This window comes from Gnatocerus cornutus, chromosome 6 (assembly GCF_029298725.1).
Source record: "Gnatocerus cornutus isolate USDA-ARS CGAHR chromosome 6, icGnaCorn1.1, whole genome shotgun sequence".
Taxonomy (NCBI): Eukaryota; Metazoa; Arthropoda; class Insecta; order Coleoptera; family Tenebrionidae; genus Gnatocerus; species Gnatocerus cornutus.
The window spans coordinates 5,493,327-5,503,586 of NC_142238.1; positions in this window are offsets into that span (position 1 = coordinate 5,493,327).

The following is a 10,260-nucleotide window of genomic DNA, read 5'->3' on the forward strand; positions in this document are numbered from 1 at the left end:
TTTAATTTTATTTGTATATAATATATTTACAAAGCAATAAATTGAAAAGAAGGCTTCCTTTTCCGTGGTCTTCCACGCCTTCGAATTGTCTCAGGATACTGTGAAGATATTCAAAAATAAATTCCTTGAATTGAAAATATATGAAAAAAGGAACTCACCTTATGGTAAATATGTAGGCCCCATGTATTGTTTATACAACCTACACTGCCTAGTTCACACCCTGATATATTGAGAATTTCAGCATCTTCAGGGAGTTTTTCAAGAGACACCAAGACAAACTGATAAAGATAGGTTAAAATAAAACATAAATATATTATATAAAGATCATAAACTTACAAATTTAAGATTAGGCCATCGGTTTCTAATAATTGATTTGACTTCTTCTCTTGTTTGCGTATTCATTTTGAATACTTGTAAATTACGGAAGTTCAATTGGATTTATATTTGCACGCACCACCCACTCACACACCTCTTATCGAATTCAAAATTTGCGCTAAAAATATGACATCTACTAATGTTGATCGATTTGCAGATTCCTGCATACATTAGACGATCTGCAGAATTTTTTTTTTTCATTAATTTATTATTATATAGGTACTCGATCGCTATAATAGTGTCATTGCCCCATACACTTTTTACATATTTCCAGAAAATTTTTTAATCGATAATACAGATTTCTACCACACCACGATGGATAGATGGCGTGCACTCCACCATTTTTAAATATCCCGCTACAGAAAATCGTACATACGACCCACCAAAAGTCTCATAAAAAATACAAGCAGCGACTGAAAATCTCAAACACCTTGTTTATACCCTGCGAACTATTTTAAATTTTTGTCTTGTTTGAAAACATCTAGTTTGGTCTGTTATCAATGTTTGCGGTTATTCCGAGAAACGCGGAAATCAGACCAAATGACCACACCCAAATAACGAACTATTTTACATGTTTTTTCCGAGAAATTATAATATTTTTTTCCGAGAAATTGCAATTTTTTCCGAGAACCGCACTCAAATTTTTTTGAATTTTTTGCTCTCTCTCTAGCGCCCTCTATGATTGTCACCCAAACCGTCACCGCCATCTTGATCCTCTACCAGCTGTCACAATTAAAGACGCCATCTTGAACGATCAAATGTCAAATTTACAGCCATCTGTCAATTCAAATTTCCCGCCGCCAGCTGTCAAATTTCCACCGCCATCTGTCAAATTTTTAAATTTCCCGCCGTTTAGCCGCGCACGCGCAAATTGAACTGTTTATCGGCTCGCGGCGCCTCCAACCGGCTACACATTTCAATTTCCCGCCACCAGCTGTCAAATTCCCACCGCCATCTGTCAAATTTTTAAATCACCCGCCACCTGATTGGCAGATGACCAGCAATACGCCGGAAGAGCCGCCGACACCATCTGTGCGCCTGATTGGTAGATGACCAGCAATACATCACCGGACGGGCGCTCGAGATTACGACTTCCGGTCTAGAACCGGCTTTGTATCACTACTAAGATAGTTATATTCACTATGAAAACAAAGCGGCAAAATAGTGCATGACGGGAATTCCAGAGCCAATTTTAATGCTAGAAACATTTATAAACACCTTGTATATGTTAGTATGTAAAATATCTCGAAAAATGTAACAATTTTAATTTTAGTATGTATAATGTCTTACTTATCCCAGATTCAAAAATTATTAATTTTTTAAATTTAGAATGGATGTAGTAATCTTTGAGTTTAGTGAATTATTTCTTTCAATTTTAGAAGCTTCATAATGTAAGTCCACAAATCACGAGTTAGAAGCGATTAAAGTTTCAGATAGTAAATTTTTGTTCTGAAATGTATAAAGCTCCATATCTCCAAAATTAAAAGCTTTTTTACCTAGGAATCATAAAAATACTTAAAATTCGCATCTAATCAATGATTGATTTTTTTTGAGAAAGAATTTCGACCCAAACAATAAAAATTTTTTAATTTTTGCTTTTTTGGTGCCCATTTGTAAACTAATTGAACTACCGATATCTTTGATATATCTCGAGCTGCTCTTTCGATTGATTCATACTCAAAGTTATTAATAAAAACGACCCCAAAAGGATCCATCGAATTCGGTCAATATCTTGTTTATTTTTGGAGCAAACTTAAGTCATTTGTACTTAATAAACTTAAAATGCAGAATCCAACACAGTGCTAATTTTTCACATACGTCAACAAATAACGGAATTAGAAGTGATTAAAGTTGTAGGTTGTGACCATCATCAGAAAACAAAAATTTTGAAGCTTATATTATGCCGGGTCCGACATGTCCACCCCCAAAATCGTCTTTAATTTTAAAGTTACAATTTTGAAAATTTACATAAGTTCATAGTTGACAAAGCTCTAGAAGTTGACGCAAAAGTTTGTTTTTTATCACGGTTTGGTTGGAGTCGCGACGCCTAAGATGTATAATTTTTAGCGATTTTTGAGTTTTTGCGGAAATATTCGCGAATCAAATTTTTTTTCAACATAACTGTGATACAAATATCTGAGTTTTTATTTTAAATCTAATGCAAATTGTGCGAAAAAAGCGCTGTTTTATCAAGTTAGTTTTCAAAATTCTGACAGCGCAGCGGCAAACTACGTTTACACCAAAAGTCACTTCATTCACTCTTATAAAGGTTAATTTTGATTAACACGGGCATGTTGCACTTTATGAACACCAGAAATCGTTAATTAACATCGACAAAGCGACAATTTCACCAATTAAGACTTTTGTTACAATCTAAAGCGAGCCAAAGGATAGATGTCATTTGTGACACAAGATGTTGACAGATGGATGTAAACGTAGTTCCCAATTTTGACGTAATGAAATTGGAAACTAACTTGATAAAACCGCATTTGTTTCTCAAATTTTGAAGACAATTTGCATTGAATTTAAAATAACAGCTGAGATATTTTTAACACATTTATATTGAAAAAAAAAATTAAATTAGAGGTTGATATCACAAACCCTCACCATTAACTAAAAATTAAATTTTTACGATTTTGGGGGCGGGCTCAAGTGTTGTCGGAGCCTGTCTATAAATTTTGAACAACGAACATTTAGAAAGATGCAGTTTGCGTCATCGTTTTTTTCGCATTTTTTGCTAAGATTCCGCTCTTACATATCCCTAATTCAAAAAATTTCATTTAATAGATTTTCGAATGTAAATCTATTTCAGTGGTTATTTTTTTCAGAACTTCCGGAATTAGGACAGATAGCTAAATCGTCTTCGAAAAAAATTTAAAAGCTAAAAATTACAATGATAATAATAATTATTATAATTTTTCAAGCACCATATCTAAATCTCACTATTATTTACACACAACTTGACATTTCCTATAGAATTTCTCTTATCATCCTTCGTCTCCTTAATCTCGCAGATTTATTGTTCTTAATCTCTTCCGCAGTTGCAAAATTAATTTTGCACTGAGGCATTCGTTATCCTAAAACTCTTCGACAAAAACATTCGTAATTTATGAAGATTATAAAAACACGCCACAGAAGAGATCAAAAAAATGATATGAGTGCATTAATTGTCAATAAAACGATCAAATAAACAAAAATATTAAATCGCATGTTTTGCATTTAATAAATGTTAAAATTCCTCACAAACTTCGATACTGATTTTATGGGTTTTTTATTGATTGTAGTTCCATATTGACATGCAAAATTATTGTAGGCAGAGATAGATGTCATCAAAAGTTGAAGGTTGTGACACTCACATAAAGAAAGCGGTAATAAAATAATAACAATTAAATTAACGACGTACGAAAGAAACGAGTAAAATAAAATCATTCAAGTTTTCATTCGAGGTTAAGGAACTCGCTCCTAATAAGGAAACGTGGACAAATAAATAAAAGTCGTATCAAGAAAATTGCGAATTTTGGTGTCAATAAAAAATAGGTACCTAATAGATAATAACGGATTTCACGACGACAGGTGCATACTAATTTAAGGAGTTTATTGATGAGGAAACTACAACCGCCTTATTGAATATTGAACACCTTTGCTGCAGCCGCTACTAAAAGAACAGCTAAACCATTTCTACACATTAATTACTGTAGCAATAAATTATCCGGATGTTGTAGCGTGACAACATAAATAATTTCTAATGAAGCGTAAAAATCATATTCGATTTTCCGTTCAAACGCTTCTCAACTAAAATACTTTTATTTTCAAAGACTATTTTATAAAGTCGTCTGCCATTTCTTAACGATTTTCATAGATTTATGGGAGCGAAAAGAAAGGAAAAGTCTGTTTAAAACTGCCGGGTCAATCTTTAGCAGAGTTCATTTTCTTTAGCCTTGAATAGGGTTTTAAACCGATTAATTAACAGAATTGCACAAGTGGATCGATCCAACTCGTCCGGTTTCTAAATCTGTATTTGCAATGTCACTGTCAACGCGGATTTACGACTTCAATTTGCTGATTTATTTCACTGATTTAAAGAAAAATGTTCCGTTATATCACTTTCGCTGTTTGTGTGCAATTTATTGGATTTTGAAGTTTACTTTTTTCGGAAAAGAAATATTACTCGTATTTATTTTGAAGCATCGCGTTCACTAACTCGAGATTTTAATTTTTCTCCAGGGAATAACAGTTATGAACAGCTCAGTATCGTAATTTTTACAAATCGCACCTTCTAAAATACAGTTTCTGTTTATGAGAACATATTAATTTTTAAGAGACAAGCATAAATAAAAAATGACACTGACGCCGAGTGTAAACCATGTGAATGATTTAAAAAATGAATACATATTTAAATATTAGTTAAAAAAATCTGTTACTAGTTTGAAAATAACTTTCCGATTAATAGCTATGAAAATAGACATCAAGAGAATTTCTTCTTTGTCGGTGAGTTTATTAATGGCAACTGCTGATTTTCAAACATCCAACGAAAAATATATGTGCGCCCTTTTTTTATATTCTGTAGTGGCTAAATTCCAATTTCACTGAACGTTATTGGACAAACACCGCTTTATATCCGATGAACTTTTATTAGTAAGTTTATTTCGAAATAGTGGAGTGTTCGCACGGCGATATCCGCTTAATATGTAAAATCGCAAAGCTACAGAACTATATTCGCGCAACTGTGACAATTTGAATGCAAAATTCGCAGTTCAATGTAGCGAAATGTCTCAAACTACAAAACAACGTAATTTCTCTGCATTTACTTCTTTGTACGAGAAGAATTCATTATGAAAAAATACGCAAACCACCAGACAGGGGATGATCGTTATGGGGATTTACGACGGCGCCGACAAATTCTTCCAAACGGATTAATACCGTTTTCAATAATAAAGACCAATTTAAGAAAAGCAGCTGATGCAAAAATTGAAGATGCGGCTTATGGAGTTTAACGGGGCAGATTTAAATCTTGAGTTTCTTGATATTTCGCAAGAAGAACTTTCACAAAATAATTAATTTTTCAGATAAGAATAAAAATGTGAAGGTTTCTCTTATAAATCCATTTATTAATCTTGAAATACCTGACGTAAAAGATAATTAAATTTGTTCGTCAACAAAAAACGATAAAGTTCGCTGGAAACCTTCTAGTAGCAGTATTGGATGTCATTTAAATGGGAAAGTACAATTCTTGAGATGTTTGTGAGTTTGTAGCTCTCAAACAAAAACAGTCTGAACTTCACTGGCTGAAAATCAATGGACTGACCATCGCAGAATGAAAGCAAAATTTTTAAACTTTTCATTGCAGTTATCACATTAGTTTTCCACCAAAATTCCAGTGACTGCGCTTCGGCAAAATATCGAAATACACTTTTATAAAACTCCAGTAAATGGAGTCATTTTATAAATTTTCGTGGGTTACTTAAGTTGGGCTGTAACGAAATAATTTTCTTTTCAAACTAATAATATTCCCCGGAGTGTTCCGGGCACTCACGTAAAGCGATTGCATTTTGCTCGTCCGATGTTTTCCAATAACAATGTATTTCGTTGTCTGCAATCGTAAACAAGTCTTCGTAAAGCTTCAGCTGCATGAGTGAACTTCTGAAATTACTGAAAACTTTATCCATATCGACGTTTCCTGAAACTTCTTATCGGAATCACCCTGTCGATAAGACACACATTTATAAGGAGCTTAAGAGGTCGTTCCGTTGATCATTATGTTTTTAGCTGCTGCCTACGTAGCAAAAACAGAAATAATTACGACTCTCAGACTAAATCATTTGTGACTGTGAATGGTCCTTTATAGTCGTGTAAACAAGTTAACAGACTACTAAAATCTCGAATACAAAAAGAGCAAAATTGATTCAATATTTGGTACGAGTAAAGTCTGGATTGTCAGATTACTAGTTGGAAAGTTATGTTGACAGGTAAAACATGTAAGAGTTCACAGACAACGAAATAAATAGCCGAGGCCAGACATTTACAACATATCGGATTTTACGACGAGTTAAAGACTGATAAAACCGGCATTAATTGGAATATAAAAAAAATCCGATTGTGCACAATATTGGAACCAGACGTAAATTGCTTGTCAAAGTTGTAAAATGCTCCAGTCGAAATTATGGCAGAGGAAAATGATATTCAAGATATAAAATACGAAATTTGGGACGTCATTGGTTATTTTTCTCCAGTTCCAGAAAAAAAGTGATACTTCTTCCAAAGTATGAAATTTTGTAATAAAATAAAACTTTACATTTACAGCGTGGTGGTAAAACTGAAAATGAATGAACAACAAACAAATCTATGAATAAAAAACCTCTAAAATTTACGTTGCGATAAAAAATGACGTAACACCATTTTAAGTAAACGCAAAATTAATTTATTTGTAATTTATTGCATAATTTGAGTTTAGCATTAAGACAAACGAATTTTAATGAATGCCACACTAAAATTTCAATCAATTTTGCGCTCCAAACTTTTACTGCTTGGTCCGACATCTTGCGGCAGTTACGAAACTTTTTGCAGGCAATTTTTCTCTCTCGGCTAGCTGGACTGCTGAAGGTGATCCTGCGGCATCTGTGGTTCAAGTTTCTGCTACGAGAAAGACACAAAATTCTGCTCACGTCCGTGAGATGGCGGCGCAGTGTTTAAGAGCGTTCTGTAAAATCCTGTAAACTTTGATACCTGTTTCTATTTTTCAAGTTTCGCAAAATGCAAGACAAACCACAGAGTGTATTTAAGCTAATAATAAATTTGAGTAGGTTCTTCGTGTCTCCATCACCAGTTTCACAACTCGAAATTGGTTTAAAAGAAGAAGCGATTGACCCTCAGATAAATAAAAATTCTAATAGCTCTCCCTGCCGTCCTAATTTCTTTACGCTTTTTACGAGTTGGCGCTAACCAGAATTAGTTCAAAGAACCTGTTTATAATAAAACTGATTTACGGACGGGAAATTTATTTAGGTACATTTTTAAAGTTTGGCATTAACCACATAAATTACCTGGTTTTGTTTGTAAGTCAAAATAAAGTCGTGTTACTTAAAATTCCCAAAACGAAATGACAGGTTGTTTAAATTCACTTTTTGCTGAAAAAATACCTTCTCCGAATAACGATGAAAAAAGTTTTTTGCGGCTGTTTGCAAGTTCAAAAAGATCAGGACGCCTTCTAGGTGATTCATGTTATGCCGGCAGGAATTTAGATGAACGCTTTTTATTATTTAGTCGAGTTTTAACACGAGAAAATGAAACGAAGTATGAAAGGAATGATGAACATGTTTCATCGACTGCTAATGCTGATGATATTCAACTATAATTATCAGATTACAAGACTCGCTCATATTGGAAATGATTAATTACCCACATGTCAACACGTTGAGGTAAATATTAGGTAAGACTGCTGGTGTTAAAATATTCAATAAGAACTTGACGCCACATTCTTTATCACAATTAAATTCACTTTCAGTTTCCGACCTTTTCAGTGTAATTAAATTGTCCATAAATTTCAAATAAGCAGTGACATACAAATTTCTGTACACCCAAACAATTTCCATAATTGCTGCAACCACAAAACGAAAAAAACTGGCAACAAGTCTTTTACATTTAGTTAATGCTTGCGACTGTCTCCAGAAATGCTCGAAATGGTGATGGAGGAACAGGTAATTCAGATAAATTAAGAATTTTTTCGTTTCAATTCAAATAAAAGAATGACAAAATCAATATGAGCATTGATCAATTAGACTGATTAGCTTTTATCCTTATTTTACATTTCTGGTTAAAGCAGTCATAACCATGCCATCCTTCGAAAATATCTATGGTGTTTTAGACTACAGTTACTACATATTTAAATTATACGCAATGGGACCGTTTTCAAGATACAAGAACAAGAATAACAGTTATATTTATGTCGAGCAATCCTTTGTGAAATACATTTCGTGTTTCGGTAAGTGTCGATTTTATACAATACAAATTGAATAATATTGTAGGCGCTCTGGTACTGTCTTTGACTGCATGGTATTTTGCGGGTGTTAGCACGTCTAAAAAGCCAAAATTGACTTCTCTTGGTTTGTTTATTTACAATGAATTTTTCGCAGAATTAATTTCTGGTGCTTTTCTATCATCATTTGTGTTTTCCAACAGAACCAATACATATTTAGAAGCACTTAATATTTTGCACAAAATTGATAAAACGGTTACTAGTTTACATCTTAAATGTTCATACAAAGGCCTTAAGAGAATAACAAGTGTAGCTTTTAGTCTTTTCCTTCTGTTTTTAATTGTACCTATATATACTTTATGGGTAACACATAGACCAATTTCCACAGAATTACCCGAACTCATAGCTTTTGGATTACCCTTAACCATATTGGTTTTATCATTATATTACTGGTTTGCTGTTTGCTACATTGTAAAAAATCGATTTGTCTTAATCAATAAGTTCTGTTTTCAATTAAACTCAAAAAACCACAGCAAAGTTTATGTAGAGCAAAGATTAGTTCTTGTTGCACGACTACATTACGATTTGTGTAAAATAACGAAAAATGTAACAGAATGTTTAGCACCGGGACTGATATTTGCGTATTTTATCTTTTTGACCTTATTTGCAACACTGATGATGATTTTATTAAGCATTGGACTTAACGAATACAAAAATGAATTAATTTTTTGGTGCGTTCTGCAAAGTTCGATGATTTTTTCAGTGGTTTCCGTTATGGAATCTATACTACGTGAGGTAATTCGAAAATTTGTTATTTCCTGTAAATTTTTTTTTAATTGTAGTCCAGAAAAATGGTGAGCATTATATGTAATTTAACAATCTATCAAGATGAGGAAACCACAGAAATGCGGGTAAGAACTACATACTACAAAAGGAAAAGATAGGATTTTTTTTTTAGAAAAATACGTTGCTACTTCAGATTTTACACTACAATATCAGCTTCACGTTGTGGGGGTTTTTTGACATTAATTATAATAAAATCTTAAGTGTGAGTAGTTTCGGGTTTATAAAAATGATCTTCATAAATTTGTTTTTAGGGTATTGGAACGGTTACCAACATAATCATGTTTTTGATGCATTTCAAATAGCCTTCATTTTACTAATTTGGCGACTATTGTAGATATATTCGGGTAAATTAGTCATACATTTCCCACCTCAAATTTGCATGCAGCGCGAAAAACAGCGTCTGTTTCTGAATAAGACGAAATATCGCAGCATTGCCCCATTTTCAATTGGCCGTAGAGTCATGTTAACATTCCAATTTATCACGTCATTGCCACGTCATTTGCAGTTTACTTTTTAATAAATCTTTCTGTACATCACGTCCGCTAGCTGTGAAACATAACGTGTTTTCACATTTAGAAAATCACAATTTTAGATTGATTTCTGGAACGTGCTATAGGTGCCATAAATGGTGCCTTTTGTGGTTGTTCGATCGACAACAATGGCCATGTTGCGATAAAATAGAATTTTAAATTAACCCCGTATCGGCCCTTAGAGAGGCGGCTGTACTTTTGAAACCGATGTGGAAGCCGGAAAATGCAAAACCAGTACGCCTTTTGCATTTATGATGGTAATTCTGTTGGAAGCGCAAGAATGTGGACGCTGAGAGGATGCCGCTTCTATAGAATTTTACGTCTGTTTCATTTAGTTATTTATAGCCCCTTAGAGGACCGTATTCGAATTTATTGGGTGGATCAAGAACTGACAGGATGTCATAAGAGTGTTTATAGGTTTTTATAGAGATTCGCGATTAATGAGGTAGAAACAATAAAATTTCTTGTACACAGTTTGAGCTAAATTTATCTTTCCTAAACCCTGCGAATTGTAAAACGGAAATAAAACAAGTAATT